The sequence below is a fragment of the Simochromis diagramma genome, unplaced genomic scaffold, assembly GCF_900408965.1.
Source record: "Simochromis diagramma unplaced genomic scaffold, fSimDia1.1 OVJJ01000697.1, whole genome shotgun sequence".
Lineage (NCBI taxonomy): Eukaryota > Metazoa > Chordata > Actinopteri > Cichliformes > Cichlidae > Simochromis > Simochromis diagramma.
The window spans coordinates 93,714-112,567 of NW_024387491.1; the positions used below are offsets into that span (position 1 = coordinate 93,714).

At 41.5% G+C, this 18,854-nt stretch overlaps 1 long non-coding RNA gene across 1 annotated transcript; it reads right to left on the bottom strand.

Moving 5' to 3' along the window:
- Positions 1-1,787: 1,787 nt before the first annotated feature.
- Positions 1,788-12,774, bottom strand: LOC120724569. The gene is made up of 3 exons (XR_005693958.1): positions 12,762-12,774; positions 3,640-3,651; positions 1,788-1,962 (listed from the first exon to the last, which is right to left on the bottom strand). It is a non-coding gene; the product is annotated as an uncharacterized LOC120724569 (long non-coding RNA).
- Positions 12,775-18,854: the final 6,080 nt, after the last annotated feature.

Consider the following 18,854-nt stretch of genomic DNA (forward strand, 5'->3'; position numbering starts at 1 on the left):
TCAATGGCTGTGAACAAAGAGAAACTTGTAAATAACTCATGAAAGAATAAAGTTACGTTGAAACCAAGCACACCATTGTTTTTCTTGTGACATTACCAATAAGTTTGATGTGTCACATGGCCCTCTTCCTATTGAAAAAACAAAAGTTGTATCCAAGGTGGCCGACTTCTAAATGGCCACCATGGTCACCACCCATCTTGAGGAGTTTTCCCCCTCACATATACTAATGTGCCACAAACAGGACTTTAATATCACCAACCATTCTCATGTTATTACGGTGTATCCATATAAATGGCCCACCCTGTACTTCTGCCAAATTTTTGTTTTTGAAATGGGTCCCATTATCCGACCGAATTCGTTTGGGAAACCCATGTCTGGGGATGTAATGATTGATCAAACACTTAATCACACTTTTAGCATCCTCCCTCCTTGTAGCCCATGCCTCTGGCCAGCCTGTCAGGGCATCTACACACACCAACAAATACCTTACTCCTCCTGGACCTACGTCGATCGTGTCAGTGAAGTAGATGACAATCTCTTCTTCTGGTCCCCTTGGAATGGGAAACTTACCTGCTTCCGGTTTTATCACTGGCTTTGGATTGTGTATCCCGCAGATCAAACATGTCCTCGCTTTCTCCTTAATCATGTCTTTCAAAAAGGGGTGTCACCAGTGACACAGATTCCTCTCCATCTGAGCCACACCCACATGACCGAGCCCATGAGCTTCGGTAATCTTCTGTTTTGCCAGTTTTGCGGTTAGCACAGGTCGCCCGTCGAGGCCTTGCCGCAGACCTCCTTCCTCCCACGGTTCTCGGTTCTTCTATACCCCCTTCTCCTCCGGGGCTGCCTCCTCTTGCGCCTTTCTGGCCTCGTTCCCCTGACCCCATTAAATCTGCCATATTGATTTCTTCATGTGTGAATGTCAGATTTGGAGCGTCCAAGACTTTACTCAATCTCTGCTGTGTCAGTGGTGTCATAGTGAATGCTTGTGAGTTAACATATGCTACTACACTGTGTGTGGTCAGTACTCTCAATGGATGTTCCCTCACTATATGTGCTGTTTTCCGTATGAGTTTTGCTACCCCAGCTGCATATTGTGTGCATATAGGGTGTCTTGTCTCTAGTGGATTCGGTCTAATGCTGACATACATAAGTATATCTCTCCCTCCCCCTTTCTTCTGAAACAACACCCCATTAACCACCCCATGTGTTTCAGAAGAAAGGGGGAGGGAGAGATGTACAGATTACAGAATACATGTTCCAAAATGTATTTTGTAATGTATTCCGTTACGTTACTCAATGAGATTAACTTATTTTAAATACTTTGGGTTACTTAATATATTATGATGCTATTTGCAACTACATGAATGTACTATTGCTGTCTGATTTATTACTATTGCTTAAGGCTACTCGCCATACCAATGCCAACTAGATTTTTTAATCTTAATATAAAATAAATAACAGTATGGTGGACATTATGTAAGGCTGTGCTTTTTGCAGTGATCTCGTATAGACAAGTATTCCTCATGTATATAAAACAGATCTGCAGCTGTGAACCATAGTAAAGGGACCTCTGGCTTATACGGTTTCCATGTCAGGCCCGTAGCTGAAAACTAACTGTAGGGTCTACCTTACAATATAAAGTGCCTTGAGGCGACTGTTGTTGTGATTTGGCGCTATATAAATAACATTGAATTGAATTGAGGAGCAGACTCAGAGAGAACAGTCTTTTTGAGATTAATTGCTGTCTGATTTATTTGTTCATTTCTAGAAATATGGACAAATTTATTAAACCCCCCAAGTATGACTATCCAGTGTTGGGACCAGGAAGCAGAGTTGCAGTCTTTCACGCCTCTCTGCAGCTTCTCTCCTCCTGTTACCCCCCCAAAACCCCATCTCCATAAAGACTGTGTCAGCTCCCAAACAGACAAAAAAACAAACTAAAAACCAGAAATAAAAAAACTTAAATATAAAAAATCACAAAGAAAGAACTATACAGTATCCACATCTGAACCAAAGAGTAAAACAGTGACATGTAAATGTAATTGCTGCAAACAAATCAATTTACTTTGCCTTACAGAAACCTGGTTGCAGCAGGATGTTTATGTTAGTTTAAATGAATGTTGCTGGGTTTGAAATGCACTGGGAGGTCATGCTTGGAGAAAACCCTCCTGAGTTTTTCTGATACACCGGCTACATAGGGGATGACAATGTTGTTGCGTCTGTCCTTCTTATCCTCCCTCGCTGGTGTCTGATCTTCTTTTCTGTGCCTCTTTGCTGACTTTAAGAACGCCCATTTAGGATAGCCGCACATTTTGAGTGCTTCCTTTACATGTGTGTGTTCCTTCTTTTTTCCTTCAGGTTTAAAGGGAACATGTTCTGCCCGGTGGTGTAGGGTCCTAATTACTCCAAGTTTATGTTCCAGCGGGTGATGGGAGTCAAAGAGGAGGTACTGGTTCGTGTGTGTGGGCTTCCAGTAAACTTCGATGTTGAGGTTGCCATTCTCTTCAATGTGCACGGCGCAGTCCAGGAAAGGCAAACAGTTATCCTTTGTGTCTTCCCTGGTGAACCTGATGTTTTTATCCACAGCGTTAACAGTGGCGTGTCTAGAAAATTTTTGTTGGGGGGGGGCAGGTAGGGGCACAGATTTGGAGAAGGGTGGCAGATGTAATTGGCAGATAATGTTAAAAACAATTCTACCAACCGTTAACCATAATTCAATAACCCTGTAAACCTAATAACCGAATGCGCTTTTAACTCTTATTAGAATGAGATTTTAACCACTACTGTGCAAAGTTTTTAGATACTGCGTTGATAAAGTACAAGAGATACAATCAGTCAGTGTTTATTCAGCAGTCAAGGACATCAATATTTGCATAGTATTTTTACTGACATGTAGTGCACATATGTTTTGGGCAAAAACATTTTTGAATATTAAAATACGAACATTTTTAACATACAATTGGCAAATTAGCCAATGCCAATGCAAAACGAATGCCTGTTAAAAAAAAAGAAGATAATCTTCTCACAAACTGGTGTTTGATTTTGAAACAGGAAAAAAGTGGGGAAACAAATGAAAAGACTAACATTTGAATAAAACCTGAAAGCAAGTAAATACTTTATATGCTGCCTTATGGTAAACTTTGGTAATATTGATGTATAAAGAACAACACTGGCTGATGATGAAATACAGTCAGCTGGCATGGTGACACTGCCAGTATTAACCTGCAGGGCTGGACTGGGACAAAAAAATGGGCATTTTCACTACAGACCGGCCCACCAGGTATTAATTAAAGCTTTGAATGAAAACAAATGCTGTTGTGACAGTGATGTACACTGTCTTTTTGGTATACAGGGAGTGCAGAATTATTAGGCAAGTTGTATTTTTGAGGAATAATTTTATTATTGAACAACAACCATGTTCTCAATTAACCCAAAAAACTCATTAATATCAAAGCTGAATGTTTTTGGAAGTAGTTCTTAGTTTGTTTTTAGTTTTAGCTATTTTAGGGGGATATCTGTGTGTGCAGGTGACTATTACGGTGCATAATTATTAGGCAACTTAACAAAAAACAAATATATACCCATTTCAATTATTTATTTTTACCAGTGAAACCAATATAACATCTCCACATTCACAAATATACATTTCTGACATTCAAAAACAAAACAAAAACAAATCAGCGACCAATATAGCCACCTTTCTTTGCAAGGACACTCAAAAGCCTGCCATCCATGGATTCTGTCAGTGTTTTGATCTGTTCACCATCAACATTGCGTGCAGCAGCAACCACAGCCTCCCAGACACTGTTCAGAGAGGTGTACTGTTTTCCCTCCTTGTAAATCTCACATTTGATGATGGACCACAGGTTCTCAATGGGGTTCAGATCAGGTGAACAAGGTGGCCATGTCATTAGTTTTTCTTCTTTTATACCCTTTCTTGCCAGCCACGCTGTGGAGTACTTGGACGCGTGTGATGGAGCATTGTCCTGCATGAAAATCATGTTTTTCTTGAAGGATGCAGACTTCTTCCTGTACCACTGCTTGAAGAAGGTGTCTTCCAGAAACTGGCAGTAGGACTGGGAGTTGAGCTTGACTCCATCCTCAACCCGAAAAGGCCCCACAAGCTCATCTTTGATGATACCAGCCCAAACCAGTACTCCACCTCCACCTTGCTGGCGTCTGAGTCGGACTGGAGCTCTCTGCCCATTACCAATCCAGCCATGGGCCCATCCATCTGGCCCATCAAGACTCACTCTCATTTCATCAGTCCATAAAACCTTAGAAAAATCAGTCTTGAGATATTTCTTGGCCCAGTCTTGACGTTTCAGCTTGTGTGTCTTGTTCAGTGGTGGTCATCTTTCAGCCTTTCTTACCTTGGCCATGTCTCTGAGTATTGCACACCTTGTGCTTTTGGGCACTCCAGTGATGTTGCAGCTCTGAAATATGGCCAAACTGGTGGCAAGTGGCATCTTGGCAGCTGCACGCTTGACTTTTCTTAGTTCATGGGCAGTTATTTTGCGCCTTGGTTTTTCCACACGCTTCTTGCGACCCTGTTGACTATTTTGAATGAAACGCTTGATTGTTCGATGATCACGCTTCAGAAGCTTTGCAATTTTGAGACTGCTGCATCCCTCTGCAAGATATCTCACTATTTTTGACTTTTCTGAGCCTGTCAAGTCCTTCTTTTGACCCATTTTGCCAAAGGAAAGGACGTTGCCTAATAATTATGCACACCTGATATAGGGTGTTGATGTCATTAGACCACACCCCTTCTCATTACAGAGATGCACATCACCTAATATGCTTAATTGGTAGTAGGCTTTCGAGCCTATACAGCTTGGAGTAAGACAACATGCATGAAGAGGATGATGTGGACAAAATACTCATTTGCCTAATAATTCTGCACTCCCTGTATGCATGATTTCTATACATTTTACGTCAGATAAAAACTTTGTTCGCAAGATTCAGATAATTATTTAATAAAAGCTAAATATTTGAATTGAGAATAAAAAAGAAAAGTATTTCTTTGTGCCCCCCTCTCCCTGTTAATGCCCTACCTGGCCCCTTGGCAACACTTTGCTAGACCCGCCCCTGCACAGTTACCAGCTGTCAGCTACTTAGAAAAGGATCCTGGTGTTATTTGTCTCTCAGAAACAGTTCATAACTTCCTTCAACTCATTCATGTCACCTAAAAGGTAAACCTGTTTCTCCATCACTGTTCAGCTCTGATGATTCAGTAAGGACATCTCCTGGTTTCATCTTCATGTTTCCCTCTCACCACATATCCAAACCGACATCATGACCAGCAGCTTTACAGCTGTGGCTCCAGCAAACATCAGCTGATAGTAGAAATTAATATTAAATAAATTCTAACAACAGCTGATCAAGCTTAAACGTGTTGCTGTTGTTTAGCGCGACATCCGCTGGTTTCCTGTTTCTGGCGCAAAGTGGGCGATAAACAAACAAGAGAGACGATCAGCTGATCATTGATCAGTTTCATGATTGAAGTAGCAATAGAAGAGGGAGGGGAGATAAGAGAAGAGGCAGCTGTAAAGACAGAATAACTCCAGCTTTGTGTCTTTTTCCATTCTAGCTAAAGTATGGGACAAACTGCGTCTCTTCTCAGCTCAATACGAAACGCATAATATTTTCTCTGAATGAGGGACCATTCCATTTTTTAAGGAGCTGTTGGCAACTCTACTAACTAACCTTATGAATAAAATAAAGTTCACTATCAGTAACATCATAGCAACCGAACAGCTGTATAGAAACTCGTCATGCTAGCTCACGCAGTATGAGGTATTGTAACTGACTGTAAAAAGTCAGCACAACGAAAATAAACTCCACCTAAACTTGGTTTATATCTGACCCAGATAGACTGCAGGTCATAATTTCTTACCTGAAGTTCAGTTCACCTGACACTTGGACTGGCGGCCACCTCGGGTCTCTCCTCCTGCCTCACCTTCCCTCATCCACCTGTTGCCTCTGTGGAAGCTCCGCCATAGCCACCACCAAACAACTGACTTATTTTTACACATCGGCCAGCATCTGGCCAATCCACCACTTCTCATTGTTCATGCCATTACAAAAAAATAAATAAATAAATAAGTCATCAGCCCACCATGCAAACGTCCGATGGCTAGTCCAGCTATGTTAACTTGTTAATCTTTCGCTGAAAAAATGTTTTCCGCGGTGCCGTCTTTCGTGCTTGGCTCTCCTACCTTTGCTAACATGATGCGCATAGTGCAGAAGCCGGTGCTGCATTCACTTACCCTCGGATATCTGAGCTTCACTGTGAAACCATAATCGTACATTTGATATTTCATTAACTTTTATTGTTTTATCTTCGGGGTGGCACCTGGGGTGGCCAGTCTGGTTGGGGGGGTGGCCTGTGCCCCCCCAGGCCACCCCGCTAGACACGTCACTGAGTGTTAATGTGCGCAGTGAAGGATTCCACTTCTTGTGTCTTGATTTTGACCCAGGTGTCGTCTACATACACACACACATTCACACACTGGTGATGGCATGCTACATTGTAGCCACAGCCACCCTGGGGCGCACTGACAGAGGCGAGGCTGCCGGACCACCAGTCCACCACCAGTAGGCAACGGGTGAAGTGTCTTGCCCAAGGACACAACGATCGAGACTGTCCAAGCCGGGGCTCGAACCGGCAAACTTTCGATTACAAGGTGAACTCCCAACTCTTGAGCCACGATCGCCCACAATCGAATAGTTTGTTGCTTTATAGGAAAGCAACAACCCCAGGTTTCTCTTCAGCACTGTAGCCAGGCTGACAAAAAGTCAGAGTACTCTTGAGCCAACCATCCCTTTAACGTTAACTAGTAATGACTTCATGAACTTCTTCACAAATTAAATTTTTATCATTAGAAAAAAAATACCAATAATAATCCCACAGATGTAATATTATCTACAGCTACTTTCAGTAACATTGATATTCATTTAGACTCTTTTTCTCCAATTGATCTTTCTGAGTTAGCTTCAATAATTGCTTCCTCCAAACCACCAACGTGTCTTTTAGTTTTTTTTGTTTTATTTTGTTTTTAGAAAAAGAGTTCTTTATTATTTTTAACTGGATTGACTCACTGCAATCCTTTTGGACGGGAACTCAAACGCTCATCGGTTCCCATAGTTAGGCTTTTCCTCAGCCCATTATAATCTGGAAAAGCTCACCTTATATTTGTTCTCCCGAAGATTTTTACAGCGCTGTTAATTCAATCTTGCAGGCCTGCTTAGGACAAAAATGAGAAAAAGAGAGCAGATTATTAGCTCATCAAAGCACAAAACATCATCACCTGACAGGTTTTCTCTAAGTGCACTGTTACAAAAATAATGGGCCCAGTTATAGACATGTCCGTGTTTAGTAAAACTCCCTCTATTGAAATAAGAAAACAACCGAAACCTAACTGCCAGAATTAACCCATCACTAAAACAACAACCCCAAAAATCTTAATCACAGAAAAGTTTTGCTTACTAATCTAACAATATGTTGTGGGAATTAGAACTTTCCGGGCTATAAAGGTTTTGCCCTACTCTTGGCTTAACTAATACTTACATGGTCTGAAATCAGACTTAAAAAATCACTACCTCTGTTCATTTTCCCCGCATCATATTTCATTGGTTGGCCTCAGACTGGCTATAGTCGGGGATTTTAATATACACAATGATGATGACTCTGACCCCTTTCCTAGAGGTTTTCTTAGCCCCATGGACTCTTTCCATTTTACACAGAATGTGTCTGGTCCCACACTATGGAGCGCCAGGACTGCCATAATGAATTAATTAAATACACCATTAAATAATTAATTAAATGTGGCAATAATTAATTAGAATTGGAATTAATTAATTAAATAAATAGTTATGACACATGCAATTAATTAATTATTGACACATTTAATTAAGTATTTATGTATTTCACATTTTAATTAATTATTGACACATTTAATTAATTATTTATGTATTTCACATTTTAATTAATTATTGACACATTTAATTAATTATTGACACATTTAATTAATTATTTAATGATATATTTATTTATTTCATTTTGGCAGTCCTGGCGCCTGGCTCTCATCTTGAAATAATTTTATCTGTCAGCCTCACCCATCAAACTCAGGGGGCGGGGTTAACGCTGATCGAGTCAAAACCATTGCTTTGGCCTGGTGGCCATTGTTTCTAGCACACAACAACCGGCCTGTGGAAGCTAACAGAACTGAACTTTGAAAAACCCTGTTTGTGTGTCACCAAATACCGTTTTAATATTTTTTTTATCCGAGAATGTAGTGGTTTAATCTTCATGTGTCTGGTCGGTTTGTCAAGATACAGCCTCTTTGCAAAAGTGCTTCGATGATTTCGGAGATGTCTGCCCAGTCTCACGGCAAAGCATGGGATAGACCCGCTCGCCTCGCAAGCAATCCCACCGACAAAGCGCAGGCCCCGGTACACAGCTGTAGTAACCCCCGCTGACTTCTTTTACTGAGGTTATATTTATCGGTGTTTTATTTCCTGATGTTCTTATGTGTCCTACGTGTTTCAGTCGCCAATTCTGAATTATAACTAACATTAAAAACATGTTTAAGGAGGAGAGAGAGCAAATAAATCTGTTTAGCATCTGATCTTTGGGTTTTTGTTCAGTAATCAGCGTGACCTGTGTATAAACGCATAAAAGAGATAACGTTGGTGTTTCTGTCATGTAGTAACTGCTGGCTTTAACTGTACAAAGGTTGTTCGACACTATGAAACACATACAGACTTCATGATGTTCGGCTAATATTTTTATAGTGAATATTAATCATGAGGGTAAACGGCCCTGTACACCACGGAGCGAGGTCAGCATATCCACGATATCCACGATATCCTCAGCTCCATGAGTTAACACAAAGTTTCCCAGCTGACTATCTAACTGCCAACTATTCCAGAGATGTGAAAATATACAGCATAAAGAAAAGTGTAAGAGACCCAGCAGTAGATTAGAATAACAGTTATACATTTAATAAATCACCAAATGAATCCAAGAAACGAGCAAACCTGTTCCGACAATTTGAGTTTGTATTCCCTCAGCTGCAGACTCCCTGCTGTTTAAATGTTTGAAAAGGAAGATTAGATATAAACAAACGTCAAACATAGACTCAGTCTGCCTTCACATTTGATATGAGGCCAGCACGTATAGTGGCTGTGTCCTGTTTTACGATCATATATGTAAAATTGTCTGACCTCCGTCGATCCAGCCGCTCAGAGTCAGTGGTTACCATGGTTACTGCATAAGCAGCTATGTTAACAGCTGGCACTGAAGAAACCTACCGGCAGCATGGGTGTTTATGTTTTTCATTGTAAAAGAACTGTCTGAATGGTTAACTGAAGTTAACTTGGATAAATTATAGTTAAGGAGTATCACAGATAACGCCTACGTGAGCTGTGCGACTGTTCACCACTACACTGAAATCAGCAGGCTATTACTGAAATACACGTGTTACAGTGGGGCAAAAAAGTATTTAGTCAGCCACCGATTGTGCAAGTTCCCCCACTTAAAATGATGACAGAGGTCAGTAATTTGCACCAGAGGTACACTTCAACTGTGAGAGACAGAATGTGAAAAATAAATCCATGAATCCACATGGTAGGATTTGTAAAGAATTTATTCGTAAATCAGGGTGGAAAATAAGTATTTGGTCACCTCAAACAAGGAAAATCTCTGGCTCTCACAGACCTGTAACGTCTTCTGTAAGAAGCTTTTCTGTCCCCCACTCGTTACCTGTATGAATGGCACCTGTTTGAACTCATCATCTGTATAAAAGACACCTGTCCACAGCCTCAAACAGTCAGACTCCAAACTCCGCCATGGCCAAGACCAAAGAGCTTTCGAAGGACACGTATTGTAGACCTGCACCAGACTGGGAAGAGTGAATCTACAATAGGCAAGCAGCTTGGTGTGAAAAAATCAACTGTGGGAGCAATCATCAGAAAATGGAAGACATACAAGACCACTGATAATCTCCCTCGATCTGGGGCTCCACGCAAGATCTCATCCCGTGGGGTCAAAATGATCATGAGAACGGTGAGCAAAGATCCCAGAACCACACGGGGGGACCTGGTGAATGACCTGCAGAGAGCTGGGACCAAAGTAACAAAGGTCACCATCAGTAACACACTACAACGGCAGGGAATCAAATCCCGCAGTGCCAGACGTGTTCCGCTGCTTAAGCCAGTGCATGTCCAGGCCCGTTTGAAGTTTGCCAGAGAGCACATGGATGATACAGACCCTTACATTATAACCCTAACCCTTACATTATAACCCTTACATTATAACCCTAACCCTTACATTATACATGCTTCCCTTAGGCAGCATCATTAGAAGACATAGCATACATTTTCACTGCTATGCCGATGACACCCAGCTCTATCTGTCCATGAAGCCAGATAACACACACCAATTAGTTAAAGTGCAGGAATGTCTTAAAGACATAAAGACCTGGATGGCCGCTAACTTTCTGCTTCTTAATTCAGATAAAACTGAGGTTATTGTACTCGGCCCTGAAAATCTTAGAAATATGGTATCTAACCAGATTCTTACTCTGGATGGCATTACCTTGGCCTCCAGTAACACTTTGAGGAACCTTGGAGTCATTTTTGACCAGGACATGTCCTTCAAAGCACATATTAAACAAATATGTAAGACTGCTTTCTTCCATTTGCGCAACATCTCTAAAATTAGAAATATCCTGTCTCAGAGTGACGCTGAAAAACTAGTTCATGCATTTATTACTTCCAGGCTGGACTACTGTAATTCATTACTATCAGGATGTCCAAAAAACTCACTGAAAAGCCTTCAGCTAATCCAAAATGCTGCAGCAAGAGTCCTGACAGGGACTAGAAAGAGAGAGCATATTTCTCCTGTTTTGGCTTCCCTTCATTGGCTTCCTGTTAAGTCCAGAATTGAATTCAAAATCCTGCTCCTCACATACAAGGTCTTAAATAATCAGGCCCCATCTTATCTTAATGACCTTGTAGTACCATATCACCCTATTAGAGCACTTCGCTCTCGCTCTGCAGGCCTACTTGTTGTTCCCAGAGTATTTAAAAGTAGAATGGGAGGCAGAGCCTTCAGTTTTCAGGCCCCTCTTCTGTGGAACCAGCTTCCAGTTTGGATTCGGGAGACAGACACTATCTCTACTTTCAAGATTAGGCTTCAAACTTTCCTTTTTGCTAAAGCATATAGTTAGGGCTGGACCAGGTGATCCTGAATCCTCCCTTAGTTATGCTGCAATAGACGTAGGCTGCCGGGGGATTCCCATGATGCATTGAGTTTTTCCTTTCCAGTCACCTTTCTCACTCACTATGTGTTAACAGACCTCTCTGCATTGAATCATATCTGTTATTAACCTCTGTCTCTCTTCCACAGCATGTCTTTTATCCTGTCTTCCTTCTCTCACCCCAACCGGTCACAGCAGATGGCCGCCCCTCCCTGAGCCTGGTTCTGCGGGAGGTTTCTTCCTGTTAAAAGGGAGTTTTTCCTTCCCACTGTCACCAAAGTGCTTGCTCATAGGGGGTCATATGATTGTTGGGTTTTTCTCTGTATCTATGAAGCGCCTTGAGGCGACTTTTGTTGTGATTTGGCGCTATATAAATAAAATTGAATTGAATTGAATTGAATTGAATTGAATCCACGAGGTTGAGCCAAGTCCATGGGCACCTGTGTTAACACACTAAGACATTTATTTAATATCATTTTCATTAGTAGTTATTAACACATTCATTCTCTAATTTTTCTATTTACATTTTGAAATGTCTCTATTTCTCACTCGTTGCACACACAGCCACTCTCATTCAAACTGCATGCAGACATTTTCACTTCCTGTCACAGACACACACACACACACACACACACACACACACACACACACACACACACACACACACACTCTTCAATTCACTGCATTTTCATCAATTTCTACAGCCTAATCGAACTCTTGTTTTATGTTCACACACTATATACTGTACCCTCTGTGATTCTCCTCACTTTTAACATAAAAACTGCACCCTCAGCAACGCACACAAATTGGACAACATCATGCCGTTATATAGTCAGCACTTTACACTTGCAGCAATACACAATAAACAGACAAACCAGGTACATACAGACACAAACACCGTGATCCCTACACGGGTTTTCTGGTGTCCAACGCCCGGGTCCAACCCTTATCACCCTTCTGCTGGTACCAGACTTTTCCTACACAATTAGGACAACTTTGCAAGCGTCTAATGCCAAGGTCTAACCTTTTTCTGACCAATTAACCAGTATCAGTTCCAAACTGTGACTGGCCCAATTTCTACACAATCTATTTTATTTTTTGAAGTGTCCAACGCCCAAGCCTAGCTTTCTCGGCCAAACAAGTGCATATATCATCCCAGACGAAAAAGTGGTCCGTCCTTGACCACTAGTCACTAACAAAAGTCCCCAGTTTTACCAGTAACCACCCGAACTGTCCCGTCGCCGCAGGTCTCCAACACGCGTCCACGTTGAAGTGGAGGTGTCACCCTTGCACCCAGTTGCACTTCTTAGAAGTCCAACTTCAGTCCTAAATTTATTTAAATAAAGTTAAAAACACCACTGCGGACTCCAACCACCACTTTACTGATGTCCAGGCCTAGCCTTCTGACCAAAAGGGACTTAAATCCCTGAAACAAGTGCCCAATTCCCTACTCTAATTTGTTTTTCTCTTGGCTGACACAACACTGTTAACAGTACACACAACACGTCAACTCTAAAATTCACCCCAACATTAACAGTAATAAATTTTCATCGGAAATTTCCCCAGATTTTACTTTTATTGTCACAAATTACCCCAAAATCACTTCGGACATGTCACCAGTAAATTTACTGAACAGATTTTATGATTTAGTTTAATTTCACCACTACTGAGCCAATTTAACGATGAAGATCATTAACTCGGTGAACAGATAATTTAGAATTCATCCAATATGCACACTTTGCTCTTTTTCAACAGGTGGTGCTTACCTTTAAATCTTTTTAGACCAGTCCTCTGTTCGCCTCATTTCAGATCCCACCTTGGGCCACATTTGTCCTGTCCGTTGTAAAGGGAACCAGGCGGAAGCACCAAATATTAAACCGGATTCTTTTATCCCCAGTACTGAACAGAGAAAACCTGACTCAGTGTGGTCAAAGCTCAAAAAATCCTCTTTATTCTACATTTCCAGAAAAGGAGAGCTGCAGACGCTAGCAAGCATCCACAGGTCTAAAACATTACAAGCCAAATGGGTATAATATAGTTCTGTTATACATCACACATAGTCACACATAGTTTCAATCAAAACAACTCTGCAGTGCACTCTGCCTAGTTTCACTTTCTGTCTACATCCTGTTCCTTTGCAACGGTTCACAAAGCGTGCAGAGTTTCCTGTCATACACAGTACTCTGTGAACTTTAGCACACCTTATAACTCAAAGTGGCGTTTTTCTACACTGGCCTCTATAAAACAATATAAACAGAAAAAAAGCACTAAGAATATATATTTATTCCGTAACAATAGACAACCCAGGTAGAAGGCACCGTAGCAGGAGCTGACAATATGGAGCGTTTATTGGTCCAAATGCAAAATTCAAAAATGAGGAAACACAAAGTGCATAAAACTGAAATCCAAAGCAGGCACAGGAAAATTTTCAATTCAATTCAATTTTATTTATATAGAGCCAAATCGCAACAACAGTGGTCTCAAGGTGACTTATATTGTAAGGTAGACCCTACAATAATACATACAGACAAAATCAACAATCATATGACCTCCTATCAGCAAGCACTTTGGCGACGGTGGGAAGGAAAAACTCCTAAAATCCAGCCCTAACTATATGCTTTAGCAAAAAGGAGGTTTTAAGCCTAATCTCCCATTCTACTTTTAAATACTCTACAAACAACAAGTAAGCCTGCAGTGTGATAGTGAGGTGCTCTAATGGGGTGATATTTTACTACAAGGTCATTAGGATAACATGGGCCCTGATTATTTAAGACCTTGTATGTGAGGTCCTAACAGGTCCTGAGTGATGTGGAGACCCAGGTACGGGAAGGTGACCACTCTCTCAACTGGCGTGCCACTTATGATCAGGGGTTTGTAATTCCTCGCCTGCTTTGTACTGAAGTCCACAATCAGCTCCTTAGTCTTGCTGATGTTTAGGAGGAGGTTGTTCTCCTGACACCAGGTTTCCAGGTTCATAATCTCTTCCAGGTACGCCTTCTTGGTGTTGTCGGAGATCAGGGCCATAACAACAGTGTCGTCAGCAAAAGTGACAATGGAGGTGGTATCTGATGTGGCTACACAATTGTAAGTATACAGTGAGTACAGCAGAGGGGCTTAAAACATAACCCTGAGGTGCTCCAGTGCTAAGTGAGATGGAGGCAGAAACATGGTTTCCCACCCCAATGGTCAGTCCAGCTGTGCGGTCAGCTGGTGGGTAACAGGCATCTCCGAAAATGTTAGAGCACTTTTGCAAATACGTGAAGTCTTGATGAATCGAGCAGACATTTGAAGTTTACACAGCACCATTCTCGCCTGAAAATATCTTTGAAAGTTTATTTTGTGATCCAGAAAGTAATATTTCAAACTCCACCACTCTGCGTTCCTCGGCCACTGCCTCGTTTGAGTTTTGGACGAAATGCATTCTGAGATATTGCATTTCGTCATTTCGAGCTGATTGGAGACCAAAACAGCCAATCAGATTTTTTTTGCAGGTCTGTGATTGGTTGGTTTTGTGGCACAAATATAACGGTGTACAGAAAGAGTTGAACTCGCATGGGCAGAAATGTTGAGAGTGCAAGCAGCACATTGCGAGCAAGCGCAAATGCAAAAACTGAGCGAGAGGGGCTGCTATTGTGGGTGTATATAGATAATAGCAAACACTGAAATACATTTTTTGCATGCAGCAATGAATTTTGTTCACTCAAATTTAGCTTTCCTCCGCTCAAAATAAATTTCTTCTCAAAATTTAACACTTGCACATGCAATTTTTTTTTACGTGCGCTCAGAGTAGTGGCACAAAAATAACGCCATATATATATACATAAATATACATAAATATATATATATATATATATATATGTGTGTGTGTGTGTGTGTGTGTGCATAATGACTGAAACTAGCAACACTGAATGAACAATGGGCTGGGAGGTCAGTTCTTTGATAATTAATATGCAAATTAGAGACTTAGACATAGAGACTTAGTGCTTTTTATTTAGGATGGAGATGCTAGTTCTACTGGGACCAAAATATTGCACAGGACCGAAAAATATTGCACATACCAAGGATATTGCACATGAGCCAAAAATAACCCTAACCCTAACCCAAGACTGAGATATTGCACATAGATGATCAACAGCAGTGTCAGAGTGTATGTGTTGGGAAAGTCTGTACACACTCTTAATTTGCATTAAGAGTTCTGACAACTGTTACGGATTCAAATTTTGGGGATGGATACAAGAGGAAAAACCACAATAACAACACTGGTCCGGCCGGGTTGAGTCAAACGATGATTTTAATGATCACACGCGTGGGAAATGGACACCGTACGCAGACAGCATCAGATCTCAAAATGGTGGACCATTGATCAAACTCTTATAGCCTCTAGTGGCCCCCACCTTATCATAAAAGCCTAAAGATTCACATTCTTTCTCTCACACGGCGCCTAAGCTACGACCTTGGCTCCCTGTTTATCTGCTCCTGCTGAGATGGGGAAGAAAACCTCTCCAGTATGTTCTGTTCTCTTCTAATCAGACAAATAAGGCGATGACTTTCTGCCAACAGTATTTCTTATAACTCAGCAGTATAATGCATCATAAAACAATATCATTCATCCACAATAAATCAGCAGTCTAATGTAATGCAAATCAGTTTAACAAATGCAAGAGTTATCACCTTCTAATTCAGGAGGATAATGCAAACTAAAACTACATAATAATTCACAATCTTTAATTAGGGGTCTAACATGGCATAAAATAATATTATAATCCCACACAGCCCACGGGAAGAAGCTGTTCTTTAGTCTGTTGGTTTTGCACCTGATGGATCTGAACCTTTTTCCAGAGGGCAGGATGTTAAAAAGAGGTGATGGTTAGGATGGAGGTGGTCCTTTATAATTGCCCTGGCTCTGGAGAGACATCTTGAGCTGGCAATTGACTCCAGGCAGGGGAGTGGACAGCCGATCACCTTCTCTGCAGTTCTGATAACCCTCTGTTGTCTCTTCTGGTCAGCTGTTGTGCAACCAGCGTACCACACAGGGATGGTGTGCACAAGCACACTCTCAACAGTGGCACGGTAGAAGGACACTAGGAGTTCAGTCTGCAGCCTGTTCCATCTCAAAACCCTCAAGAAATGGAGGCACTGCTGGGCTTTCTTTACTAGGGCTGAATTCTCATGACCATGATCATCAACCACTAATCAAAGACCATGAGTACTATTCACAGAGAGTTGGGGAATGGCTGCAATCACAGCACTGTAAGATGGCGAAAGATGTACCCCCAGGACCCCTCCTCGATTCAGTCTTTCCCTTTTCACGTAAATGGCCTCCTTGACTCCCCGCTCAAACCAGTGTTCCTCCCTCTCCAGGATGTATACATCCTCATCATTGAAAGAGTGTCCACTGGCCTGTAGGTGTAAATAGACTGCGGAGTCCTGACCTGACGAGGCTCTTCTTTGTTGTGCCATCTGTGTCGCCAGAGGTTGTTTGTTTTCCCCGATGTATAAATCCTGGTAATCTGCCTGGCACTTAAGAGCGTAAACTATGTTGCTCTGTTTGTTTCGGGGGACCCAATCATTGGGTTGGACCAATTTTTGGTGCAGTGTGTTTTGGGGTTTAAAAGCCACAGAGACTCGGTGTTTAGAAAAAAATGAATCTCAACTTTTCCGATATTCCTGACATGTATGGTATCACTACAGGTTTTCACTTAGGCAGCAGTTGTCCTTCTCTCCGCTTTCTTTAGGTGCCTTCCCAGCTTTCATAAATGTCCAGCTGTTATAACCACATTGACTTAGGGCCTTCTTGATGTGATGTTCTTCTGCATCCCTGGCTGCTGTGTCCGTGGGGATGGTGTTTGCTTTATGTTGTAGCGTCCTGATGACACCCATTTTATGGTCCAATAGAGGATGAGAATCAAACCTTAAAACAAAACAATAAAAGCAGGAAATCCCCCCAAAACGCTCCGTCAGCTGATTCATGACAAATGCCAGTTTGTGCTTCATGATTGCCCAGGGTAACTCTGTGATTATTCTCATCCTGTGTGACTGGATTAATCGCACATGGACTAACAACACTGGTCTCTATGTGCAGCTTTAAAAGTGCAGCCAAGTGGTTCCTTGAATGAAAAACATGACTTTTTCAAGTCTTTTCTAAACTTCTAGATTCTAAACCCTTTTCAACTCTGAACAGACTGTGAAACACTGAATTTCAAGCACACACTTTGTCTACATATCTATATTATTTCTAATATATATTGTAATATATCTATATCACTAAAGCACTTCTGGATGCATGCGAACTGCATTTCGTTGCCCTGTACCTGTGCATGTGCAATGACAATAAAGTTGAATTCTATTCTATTCTATTCTATTCTAATAAACTTACATCTTTCATTCTTTATACAGATTGGAGTGCTGTGGTTTGTCAAAGATCAGCTGTGATTATCTGGCAGCAGCGCTAAAGTCCAACCCGTCCCATCTGAGAGTGCTAGACCTGAGTGATAACAACAAGCTGCAGGATTCAGGAGTGAAGCAGCTGTGTGGTTTTCTGGAGAGTCCAGGATGTGTACTTGAAACTCTGAGGTCAGTCACCATGTTTTAGTGGTGCTGAGATGAATATGATGTGAAAGTTGTCTTGACACTAAACTGCAGACATAGGCTGATATTATACTGATCCACACTAATGATCTTGATGGTAAAGTCTGTTTTCTTCTTCTCTGGTTTAGTCCATTGACTGGAGCAGAACAATGTTCACATTTCAAACAGGGCTACTCAATGTATGGCCTGCGGCCTACACGCGGCCTGCCGGCCTTTCCTAATTCAGAGACCGGGGACCATGATTAACTGTGTAGCGTTCTTCCTCAAAGTTCTAAGTATCAGAAAGAACAATGAATAATCCACAGCTGACTCTCTTAAGGTCAAAGGTCACGGCACAAAGTAATCTTTGATATGAACAGTTGCAGGAATTAATGCACATTTACAAACTGATACTGCTGCACAGCATGCTGGGTAATGCTAGCTGGTCAGGTATGGGTGTGTTAATGGCTGTGAGAGGCTCTGCGGGCTGCAGAACACTGAAGACGAGAAAAGAGAGATGGAGGATGAAGAAAAGAGGCAGAGATGAAGCAAAAGTTTAGCTCCAGAGAGGAGGTGTGTCTGCTGTTTGGAAGCTTCTGTGTGGGTGGGGCTCAGGCAGCTCTGCCCACACAGTGACAGTGAAGCAGGTGATGAGTAATAAATAAAGACTTTTTTTTTTTTTTAGTCTTTCCCGTTTGGATCTTTAGCCATCAGAATTGTTGTCTGAAGGCCAAAAAAGATGCCTAGCGGATTTACTTTACCAAGTGGATCATCATGGCCTTGCCATATTGGTCAATTTGATTGACCTTTATTATAATTATGTATTTATTTTATTTCATTTTCAGTTGTTACAGACGGACAGACATGAATGGGGGATAGAACAGGGAGAAAGAAAGAATGAAAGAAAGAGATGGAGAAAAACAGAAAATAGAGGGGAGAGAGAAAAAAGAAAAGCAAACAAACAAACAAAAAAGAAAACAAAACAAAACACCTGGATCACCTGTCGAGAGAAGAAAA